We start from the raw sequence: 12337 nt of genomic DNA on the forward strand, positions 1-12337 counted from the left end.
TACTTAGTGTCCATTGTGTGTACTAAAATAGCCGTACAAACGGTAATTTGATGATTCTCTTCCATGCAGAAACTAAGTCGGTAGCTATCCAAACGATTACAATTATTTTTATTTATTTTTATTTCGATAGATTCTGTAATTAGTCTTGGCCAGTAGTAACTAATTTTGCACAGAACTTCACCATTATCAAAATCAATTGAGTGTCTTTGTGGGCACGCATGTTCTGCTACTGCTGACAGTTATATTTGTGAGCATTTCATATTTCTGTGGTGTTCTTTTAGTCTCGTGCTGATCATTCATCCTGTTTGCCCTACATAGAATTTGCCACAAGTGCAATTAATCCGGTACACACCTTCTGTTGATAGCTTCAGTAATAGAACAGCAAATAAATACCCAATAGTCCTTTTCGTAGGTTTCCATATGCCTTCTGAATTTGCCTGGCTGATCAAAGTTTCGACCGCAGATGCCATTGGTCAGGGGTCTCTTTATCCGTTCTCATGTGGGACTCTAGGCATGATGGCAGTTGGAATGCTTTCCCACATACTTGGCAAGACATTTGTTTTCTCACTCTAGTGACTATGGGAGTGAGGTGGAGTCGAGACGGGCGCTGGTCAGGCGTGGCGTTTCCCAGCAGGCGCCTTCGTTCCATGCGCGGTCGCTGTGATAGCAATAACTTCGTTGCACGCAGGTGCGCCCTTTGCAGAAGGTGGCATTGTCTGCAACTCTGCCTCCTCACCACCAGGACTCGACAAGCTGCTGCTGCTGTTGCTGGTGCCATCCATGGCAAAGGCAATTCTTCCAGCACCATGACTCGCAGCCGAGTAGCTCTGACACACCTTCACCACCGCATTGACAAAATTGCCGTCATTCACCATGCCACGTGCGCCCCTTGAGTTCTTTCCGTGGGTCTCCATATGCCTTCTGAGTTTGTAGGGCTGATCAAAGCTTTGATCGCAGATGTTGCAGCTTTGACCACCGGTCTTGTGCATTCTCATGTGGGACTCTAGGCACCATGCCAGTTGGAATGTTTTCCTGCAGACGTCGCAAGAGATTCGTTTTCTCACTCTAGTGACTCTATCGGATTCTAGTGACTATCGGATTCAACGCCGCATTGGCAAAACTGCCGTTGTTCACCAAGCCTGCTGCACCCTTTATCATGTAATCCTTTTCGTGGGTCTTCATATGCCTTTTGAATTTTCATGGCTGATCAAAGCTTCGTCCACATAAGCCGCACCATTGCTCACGGGTCTCCTTGTGCGTTCTTACGTGGGCTTCTAGGCACCACGCCAGTTGGAATTTTTTCCCACAGACGTCACAAGAGATGAGTTTTTTCGCTCTTGTAACTCTACCGGATTGAGGTGGGGTCGAGACGGGTGCTGGTGAAGTGCCATCGATGGTAAAGGCAATTCTTCCAGCACCACCATGACTCGCAGCGGAGTTGCTCTCGCACATCTGAAACAAAAGACAAAGGTCATGCGCATGACACCCGTGTCATGAGTGCACTCACAAAGGCATACTTAAGGTGACGTAAGATTCATTACAACAGATTCATTATAACAGAACTCCTCAATAGTGCAGATCCTATCATCTACTATTTCACTCCTTATCCACCCAACTAAGTACTCTTTGGTTCTTTCGGTAAAGTCACGTAGGTAGGAAAAATAAAATAAAAAATAATATATCACGACCATAAATGACGCCACGCGATTTTTGACCCCCCCCCCCCTCGTCACACGGCGTCACAAAAAGTCAGACCCCCCCCCCTCAAGTATGACGTCACAAAGCTCTGCCCCCCCCCCCCAACCATATTTTCATTTTGAAAATAAAACATGTTCCAAATCGCTTTAAACTATTGTCATTTGTATTTAATGTGGCGCTGCACTCTGATGTTGTAGGAGAAAACATTTATTAAAAAGTTTTATTTAACTAAATAGAACATGTTGTCTATATTTAAAGTTGCGCATTTTGACGTGACGTCACATTTCTCAAACCCCCCCCCCTCGTCACAAATGTCTGACCCCCCCTCCCCAGGTGTGTGACGTCATTTATGGACGGCCCCCATCGCCTTAAAACGCGAACTCGCGCTTGCAAACTGAAACCGCGGAAATTTTTTTGTTCCGCAGCGCGATCCTCCGCGAGATGTAATGAGTCGGCCTCGCGCTGTGAGTGAGTGTGAGTGAGACAGCATCGTCCCCCACTCCTCCTGATGTCGAGGGTAAATGGGCGAGGTTTAGGTCTGTGACTCATGCAGCTGCAATGGCTGCTTTGTGTACGCGGTCCAGACCTCCCCAGAGACCCTGGCTGACAGAGGAGGTGTTCAGGATGTTTGAGAAAAAGCGACAGGCCCACTCTAATCGTCTACAGCATCCCACGTCAGAGAATGAGGAGGCTTACCGCAGCCTTCGCTCGGAGGATCGGAGAGCCGTGAGGCGCTGCAAGGATGGGTGGTGGTCGCGGGTTGCTGAGGAGATGGAGTCTGCCTCAATTGCCCGCGATCACAAATCCCTATTTAACTCCATCAAAAAAGTAACCTACAGTGCCACACCTATTACCATTGTAGGGGTAATCGTCACTCACCACTCTGTGGGCTGGTAGCTTCCCCTTATCGTCAATAGGGGGCGGAAGCGCTATCACGCCAGGGCTAATGTCCATGGCCCAAAAAGGGGCCAACGACAAACCCTAGCAAACGGATCCTGGGACACACTCCCCGGGGCCCCGGGAGGAGGGAACCGGGGGATGATGTCACCTTCCAGAACGTTCTAGAAGGGAAGCGTGGCTAGGGCGGAGCAAGCCACGAACCATAAGCCGGACCTCTCAGAGGTCTGGCTCAGTCATCTGCAAGCTGACGAACGAAGACCTGGGCTGAAGATAGGACTCTGGACCCCAAGCTGCGTTGTCCTTCTAAGGGCTGGAGCTCAGTGAGGCCAGTGGTCAGGACCCACGGACCGGGTACGGTCAGGTCAAATAGCCTCTCCTAGGGTCCCAGCCGGAGCACGAAGGGTAACGGGGTACCTAGTGATAGGGCCCGCATAATCCGGAGGCCATACCTCCCCAGGTATCGGGTAAAGGAACCGATATACCCTTTGTGTTAGAGACTTGTAAGGAAGACAATAAATATCGTGTTGCCTCATCAGAAGTTTATTCGTCAATTTATACCCACTACACCACCATTAGGGGAACGAAGGGTGATCCAATCTCCGACCCCAGGGACAGGTTTGCAGATTTGCTGAGCATTTCTGTGAGGTCCTGGGGGAGGGGGAATCCCTCAGCCTGGAAAACATCATGGGACAAAGTGGGGATGACCCTGCTGAGGATGCGGTGCCTCAAATATTAGAGGAGGAAGTCACCCCCTGTGAGTGGCTGGCTGAGGTACCATCCATTGAGGAAGTACTGAGGGCGATCCAGAGTCTGAGACCAGGAAAGGCACCGAGCAGAGATGATCTCCCAAGCGAAATGCTGAGGGAGGGTTGCGTTTGTGCGTAGACTGACCTACATGACATCATAACAACAGTCTGGGCCACTGGATGGGTTCTGCAGGATTGGAAGGATGCCCTGGTGGTCCCCCTCTTTATGAAGGGGGACCGCACAGACTGTAACAACTACAGGGGCATCTCACTCAGTGTGCCGGGAAAGGTCCTGGCAAGGATTATTCAACATCGCCTTGCTAGGTACGCTGAGCAGAGGCTTGCGGAGCCCCAATGCGGTTTCAGGAAAGGGCGGTCCTGCACAGATGTCATATTTTCTGTCCGTCTGCTACAGCAGAGGTGGAGGGAATTCCAACAAGACCTACATCTCTGCTTTATTGACCTGGTCAAGGCCTATGATACCATCAGTAGGCCTGGGCTCTGGGTTTTTCTTCGTGCTTTCAGAGTCCCTGACCCTCTGCTCACACTCATTAAGGACCTTCATGATGGTGAGCAGGCCCGGGTAAAACTACGTAGCCGGGAGTCAGAGCCATTCCCTGCGACAGGGATGTCCTCTGGCTCCAACATTTAACATCTATTTCGACCACATAGTTCGTGAAGCCTTCAGTAGCTGTACCAGAGCAATTTACGTCTGGTACAGATATAATGGGAGGCTGATCGATGCCCGGGTGCGGTCAAGGGATGGCTCCCTATTGGTCAACCACATTATGTATGCCGACGACCTGGTAATTGCTGCTCATTCAGAGGAAGAGTTGGAGGCGCTGCTGCTGAAACTGGAGTGTGCCACTAAGAGGTGGGGCCTTACCATCAGCCCCACCAAAACGAAGCACCTGCCTGGGTATTTTGTGCCATCGGGCACTCCACCCCCACAACTCCCAATCGGTGATGGGGCAGTTGGGAAGAGAGTGGAGAGTTTCCCATACCTGGGCAGTGTGCTCATGATCGGCTCCGGTTTAACAACAGAGGTCTCACTCCGAATTAGTCGAGCGGCATTATCTTTTCATCGGTTGTGTAACGTGTGGAAGCTACCTGGTCTGTCGCTCCGCATGAAGCTTTGGGTCTTCTCGGCCACAGTCATTCCCTCCCTCTACGCTTGCGAAACGTGGACCCCCCTAATGCAGCATCTTCACCGGTTATAAACATTTAGGCTGGCCTGCCTACGATCAATCCTAGGTTTAACCAGGCTGGATTGTGTGAGGAGCTCACAAATTCTCGAAAGATCTGGACAAAGTCCCATCGGCGAGCTCCTCCAGCAGGCAAGGCTGTGTTGGCTGGGCATGTAGCCCGCATGCCCAATCACCGCATGCCCAAACAGCTTTTGTTCGGCCGGATTGATGGAGCTAAACGGGCGTGGCACGGACTTGAGAAGAGATGGAGTGATGTGGTACAGGAGGATGTGGAGCTGAGTGGACTTGCCGATGACTGGTACCAGCGGTGTCAAGATCAGCCTCTGTGGAGGAGGCTTGTGAAGGACGCTACTGGGCAGTTGGAGGCAGTCGCCCTCCAACAACAACGGAGGGCGGAGGAGCGACGCTCAGAAAAACGAGCGGAGCGTCGGGTGGCTAAAGCTCAGCAAGTTGGCACAGTAGGGGGCACAGGTGGTGCATCAGCCAGTCATCTCAGTCATGTCAGTCAGTCGACCATTGGCACCTGGGTCTGCCCCGTGACCTCTTGCCAGCCGGCGATCGACACTTCACGTGGCCTCAAGGTGCACATGGCCTGGCACAAGCGTCGTGGTGACGTCACCACCACTTAGTGGCGAATTGCGGTTGTTTTGAGACAGTAAGAGAGTGTGAGGTCGACTCAGCCTCAGATGAGTACCTGGTGCGGTGTGTCGTAAACATCGCTACTGGGGGAGACAAAGGCCGCCGTGGAGGAGAATCCTAAAATAATAAAAGCTTTTATTATAATAAAAACTTTGATTGTAATATTTTATTAATATTATAATAAAAGCTATACTTAAAGCTTTTATTATAATAAAATTTCAATTTGTTATGAAAAGAAATACAAATAATAAATTTAAAATAATAAAAGCTTTGATTATTTCCAATGTATTATTTTATTATTTTTATTTTGCTGCCACCTGCCGGCCACCAACGTGGCGTGTAGATTCTGCCAAATTAAAAAGTTACTAATAAAAATAAGAAATTGAAAATAATAAGCAAAAACCCAGATGCATATTCTTGGTTGCTTCGGTAAAGTCACGTAGATAGAAATAAAACTAAAATAATAACATAAAATTTATTTTTTTAAATAAAAAATACAAAAAATAAATTTTAAATAATGAAAGCTTTTATTATTTTCAATTTATTATTTAATTTTTTTAATTGGCAGAATCTACACGCCATATTCTTGGTTCTTCAGGTAAAGTAACGTAGATTTGAAATGAAAATAATTCAATTTAATTCAAAAATATAAATTATATATTGAAACTAATAAAAGCTTTTATTATTTTAAATTTATTGTTTAATTTTTTAAATTGGCAGAATCTACACGCCATATTCTTGGTTCTTCAGGTAAAGTCACGTAGATTTGAAAATAAAAATAATTCAATTCAATTGAAAAATATAAATTATATATTGAAACTAATAAAAGCTTTTATTATTTTCAATTTATTACTTGAAATTTTAAAATATAAAAAAATAAAATACAAATAATAAATTGAAAATAATAAAAGCATTTATTATTTTATAATAAATTGAAAATAAGAAAAGCTTTTATTATTTTCAATTTATTATTTTAATTTTATTATAACTTTACCGAAGGAAGCAATAATCTGGCGTGTAGATGCTGCCATCTGGTGGCCACCAACGTTGGCAGGTGGCAGCATCTACACGCCATATTCTTGGTTCTTTGGGTAAAATATAAATAATAAAGAAAAGTAAAAAACTAACAATTCATGATTTAGTATTTTTTCATTTAATTCTATTATTTTCATTTTCAAATCTACGTTACTTTACCAAAAGAACCAAGAATATGGCGTGTAGATTCTGCCAATTTAAAAAAATTAAAATAAATTGAAAATAATAAAAGCTTTCATTATTTTCCATTTATTTTTTGTATTTTTTTTATTTAATTTTATTATTTTTATTTTCAACCTACATGGCTTTACCGAAAGAACCAAGAATATGAATCTGGATTTTTGATTATTATTTTCAATCTATTCTAATTTTTAAATTGGCAGCATCTACACGCCATATTCTTGGTTCTATCGGTAAAGTCACGTTGATAGAAAAAAAAATCAAATCAAATAAAAAGTGTGAAATTGAAAGTAATTAAAGCAAAAAACCCACATTCATATTCTTGGTTCTTTCGGTAAAGTCACAGAGATAAAAAAATGAAACAAAATTTGGATTTTAAAATAATAAATTGACAATAATAAAAGCTTTTATTATTTTCCATTTATTTTTTTGTATTTTTAAATTGGCAGAATCTACACGCCATTTTCTTGGTTCTTTGGGTAAAGTCACGTAGATAGAAAATATAAATAATAAAAGAAAAGTAAAAATTTTAACAATATTTTTTAAAATATTTTTATTATTTTATTATTTCCCTTCTACGTGACTTTACTGAAAGAACCAATAATATGAATCCCTGCAGTCACGAAAGCTTTAAATCAAAATTTAATAATAACAATTCATGATTTTTCATTTAATTCTTACATTTTCATTTTCAAATCTACGTGACTTTACCGAAAGAACCAAGAATACGGCGTGTAGATGCTGCCATCTGCCGGCCACCAAGGTGGCGTGTAGATTCTGCCAATTAAAAAATTACAAATAAAAGTCATAAATTGAAAATAATAAAAGCTTTTATTATTTCCGATTTATTTTGTTTTAAATTTATTTGATTATTTTTAAATCTACATGACTTTACCGAAAGAACCAAGAATATGAATCTGGAATTTTGCTTATTATTTTCAATTTATTATTTTCATTTTTCAATTGGCAGAATCTACACGCCACGTTGGTGGCCGGCAGATGGCAGCATCTACACGCCATAATCTTGGTTCTTTCGGTAAAGTCACGTAGAATGAGAATAAAATAATAAATTGATAAAATAAAATGACACAATAAAATTATCACGACGTTTCGGCCACAACACAAGCGGCCTTCATCAGGTGAAGGGACGAGACTGTCTGGAGGACAGCGCTGGAGCGAACAAAGCCAAGCTCAGATCGCGACCTTTAAGCTGTGTGAGAAGAAACAGAGCACCTTGACAAAGGAATTATCATAGAATTTAGCATTGAAATAGCTGAGTGATTAGCTTGTGACTGGTCACAGAAATGGCTATGTTAAAGTCAAAGCATACACATCCACAGAGGCACCCCTTGACAAAGGAATTATCATAGAATTTAGCATTGAAATAGCTGAGTGATTAGCTTGTGACTGGTCACAGAAATAGCTATGTTAAAGTCAAAGCATACACATTCACAGAGGCACCTAGTACAAATCAAACAGGAGAATTTAGCATTGAAATAACTAGGAGAATTTAGCATTGAAATAACTGAGTGATTAGCTTGTGACTGGTCACAGAAATGGCTATGTTAAAGTCAAAGCCTACACATCTGAGCTATTCACCGTAACTGGGTATACACTACACTACATAATGAATACTACATAATAAACCAATAAAAACTAAAATATAAATTACCTCAATGTTATCAATAAACTCTATATATTCTCCAATCAGCTAAGCTACCACACAATAAGTCGTTATATATCACAATGCTATATGGCGAAAAAATTGGTGGATTCTTACCGTTAACTTTAGCACCACGGACAGCTACGAGCCCCGTTCAGACGGACGAGTTCATCCATGGTCGGAACAGAGGAGGGGTAGAGAGACAGCTGCGAGGCGCTGTTATACTCCATGTTGTATATAGTATTCATTATTTAGTGTAGTGTATACCCAGTTACTGTTAATAGCTCAGATGTGTAGGCTTTGACTTTAACATAGCCATTTCTGTGACCAGTCACAAGCTAATCACTCAGCTATTTCAATGCTAAATTCTATGATAATTCCTTTGTCAAGGCGCTCTGTTTCTTCTCACACAGCTTAAAGGTCGCGATCTGAGCTTGGCTTTGTTCGCTCCAGCGCTGTTCTCCAGACAGTCTCGTCCCTTCACCTGCTGAAGGCGCTTGTGTTGTGGCTGAAACGTCGTGAGAATTTATTGTTATTTTATTTTATCAATTTATTATTTTATTCTCATTCTACGTGACTTTACCGAAAGAACCAAAGAAGATGAATCCTTGCAGTCACGAAAGCTTTAAATCGAAAAATATTCTCGGTTCTTTCGGTAAAGTCACGTAGATTTGAAAATAAAATAATCGAATTTAATTAAAAAAAATTTTTTTATTATTTTAAATTTAAAAATACAAATGATAAATTGAAAGTAATAAAAGCTTTTATTATTTTGAAAATAATAATAAAAGCTTTTATTATTTTCAATTTTATTTAATTATTTGTATTTTCTATCGACGTGACATTACCGACATAACCAAGAATACGGCGTGTAGATGCTGCCACCTGCCGGCCACCAACGTGGCGTGCAGATGCTGCCAGGTGTGATTTGAGAGGTGATTGGGTTGGTGATGTTGGTGAGTTGCATGGTGAGTGTGTCGGTGAGCACCTGGAGGATTCGCCTCCACGGTCGCCTTTGTCTCCCCCAGTAGCGATGTTCACTCCACACCGCACCAGGAACTCATCTGAGGCTGAGTCGACCTCACACTCTCTCACTGTCTCACAACAACAACAACAACCGCCATTCACCACTAAGTGTCGGTGACGTCACCACGACGCTTGTGCCAGGCCATGTGCACCTTGAGGCTACGTCAAGTGTCAAATGCCCGCTGGCATGAGGTCACGGGGCAGACCCAAGGGTGCCACTGGTCGACTGACTGAGATGACTGAGATGACTGGCTGATGCACCACCTGTGCCCCCTCCTCACACTCACGCGCACTCACTCACAAGCGCGAGTTCGCGTTTTCAGGCGATATAAAATAATTTATATTTCATGCCAGTTGGTTCTGAAGGGCGGCTGTTTGTAATTTGGGCGTTCGTAAGTCGAGGACTGCCTGTAAATAAAGATTCCGATTGTGGATGTGGGGCTTTCACCGTGGGGTGAGCTTGGCCCGATCTGCGGGGGCGTGGCTTGCACGACAGTGGGCGGGGCACAGCCACGACAGGCGTGGCTTATCCAGGAAGTGGGAGGAGGAGTCTCGAGCCTACGTGGGGGCGTGCAATAACAAAGGGGACGTGGAGTGTCACCCTGGGTGACGCCTGCGCTGACCAATCGCAAAGGAGACCGCGATCACCGGACTGCAAGCCAGAGAGAAGCGCGCTCCTTTTAAAGTTAACAACAACATTGTTAAATGTAAGTAGCGCCTCTCTACTTTATTAGTTTTATTTGTTTAATACATTACTTGTGGTGCCGTGAGTCGAGTGAAATGAGTCAATAACCTTGCTAGACATGGCTAAGCTTTTAATAAGGGGCGCCGCGGTGTCGAGATGTTAACTACCTCGCTAGGCCTACAGCAGCGTGGAGGTTCCATCCAGACTCTGACGCCTGCTCTGTATTTGTTTATTTTTTTCCCCTGTGGTCACGTAGATTCTTCTCCTGGTCCTTTGGTTTTCCCCTCCACATTTAGAAACGTGAGTTCAGAGTACTTGGCTGTTATAAATGTCCACATGATAAGCCACTTTTGTTGAGCTATCATTTGTGTCCAGGTCGCTTCTGATAAGAGTTATATAGCTCAGTGGGCCTTACCTGGTAAATATAAATAGTTTATAGTTTAGTTTATAGTTCATAAGAACTCGTGACAAGGGTCAGTGTCTACTTCAAATATTGGTCAGGCTCTGGAGACCTCCAAAGTTATTCGTGATGTTATACATTTGGTTCGTTTTGAGCATAATCGCGACCTTATATAATTATTACGTGATACACACGCTGAATATACGCACACAAACATCGTGTACACGTGTGTCGTGCCCTCTATTGTCCACATAGACGGCTTGTGCTGACGAGAGAACGGTCTTAACGTACAATGTCGTGACATGTATCAGCCCTTTGTCGATCCAGCGTTTTGATAGAGGCCTCCCCCACACCATGTCGTTCGTGGGAGTTGTTTAACCATACTTCACCATGCCGGTCAATGCGGGTTTGGTGAAGTGAGGAGGCCCAGAAACTTGCATATGCAGATACGAGTTTGCCTGTGCTTGCATCTGCAGAATTACATTCTCACACATCTTCAAGTATAGTTTAATACTTATAAAAATGCATTAATTCTTGAGGATTCCATAAAGTACTGTGGTAAAAATAAAACAACTTGATTTGAATAAATTTCGATTTAAAGCGTTCGTGACTGCAGGGATTCATCTTCTTGGTTCTTTCAGTAAAGTCACGTAGAAGGGAAATAATAACATAATAAAATCAAAACATAATAAAATTCTCACAACGTTTTGGCCACAACACAAGTAGCCTTCCTCAGGTGAAGAAACAGAACTGTCGGAAAGACAGCGCTCCAATGAACACTGCTAAGCTTGGCAGCGTATTTAAGCTGGGTGGGAGGAGCAGAGCTCCTTGACAAAGGAGTTTACATATCAACAGAAGAATTTAGCATTGAAGTAGCTGTGTTAATGTGATAGATTAGCAGGATGTTAAAGTCAGAAATTAGCATGTAACTGGGAGATTAGCATGATGTTAATGTGAGGAATTAGCATGTAACTGGTGACAGAAGTAGCTATGTTAAAGTCAGAGTTTACATATCAACAGAGGCATTTAGTATATTGACGCTAAAGAACTGCAACTACCCAACTATCATACAATAAACCGATGTGAAAGAACTAAATATAAACTACATCAATATAAATTTTGATTTAAAGCTTTCGTGACTGCAGTAATTCATATTCTTAGTTTTTTCGGTAAAGTCACGTTGAAGAGAAACAAACAAAATAATATAATATATATAAAACAATAAAAATTCTCACGACGTTTCGACCATAACTCAAACGGTCATCTTCACACCTGAAGACCTGAAGATGACCGTTTGAGTTGAAACGTCGTGAGAATTTTTATTGTTTTATATATATTATATTATTTTGTTTGTTTCTCTTCAACGTGACTTTACCGAAAAAACTAAGAATATACATCAATATAATCAATGTACTCAATATATTCTCCACTAAGCTGAGCTACTAACAATAAGTTATTATACATTACACTTCTATGTCGCAAAAAATATTATAATATGCCTCCAAATAATATTTTTTATTATAAACTGCCATAGACAGACCCGAACATTGAATTATACACTGCGTTACTATACACTACCCTATACGTTAGATTATAATAATATTAGACTTGTAATATTACACTATGTATTATTTTACCAACCCTACTGTATACCTCACTGCTGTAGATTCACTATACAATTACGATACTGTATATTACCAAATAAATTATATTAAACATTACACTGAGTACTTTGTTGAACAGGGAATGCTTTGAGCTTGTGGGTTGAATCCATCTGTGTGGAGTTGTGTTATTTTGCAATATGCAAGGTGGGGTCTCTCTGGGTTCCACTCACGCAAACATCTCAATGCAATGGGACCTTTCTGAAAATGCAGTACTTAGACGCAATGAAGCTTTCCTGGGTAACTAGTTAACATTGTAATAATTAGCATGAGAGATAATGACGTTCCCTTATAAGTGCCATTAGTAGTACTATCCTGTACTTTTAATGAAGACTATTTTACGTAGTTGTTTGTAAAAAAGTGTCCATTCCCAAAACTTCTTGACGGGCCCTCATACAGAAATGATATTACAATCTTACATGGAGATTGCGAGTCAGAGTGTTGTGAATAGTGGAGTGAACGTGTGGTGCAATCATTATATTGTTGGTGTGTATAT

The sequence above is a fragment of the Petromyzon marinus genome, chromosome 37, assembly GCF_048934315.1.
Source record: "Petromyzon marinus isolate PM22_M1 ecotype Great Lakes invasive population chromosome 37, UKy_Petmar_22M1.pri1.0, whole genome shotgun sequence".
Taxonomy (NCBI): domain Eukaryota; kingdom Metazoa; phylum Chordata; class Hyperoartia; order Petromyzontiformes; family Petromyzontidae; genus Petromyzon; species Petromyzon marinus.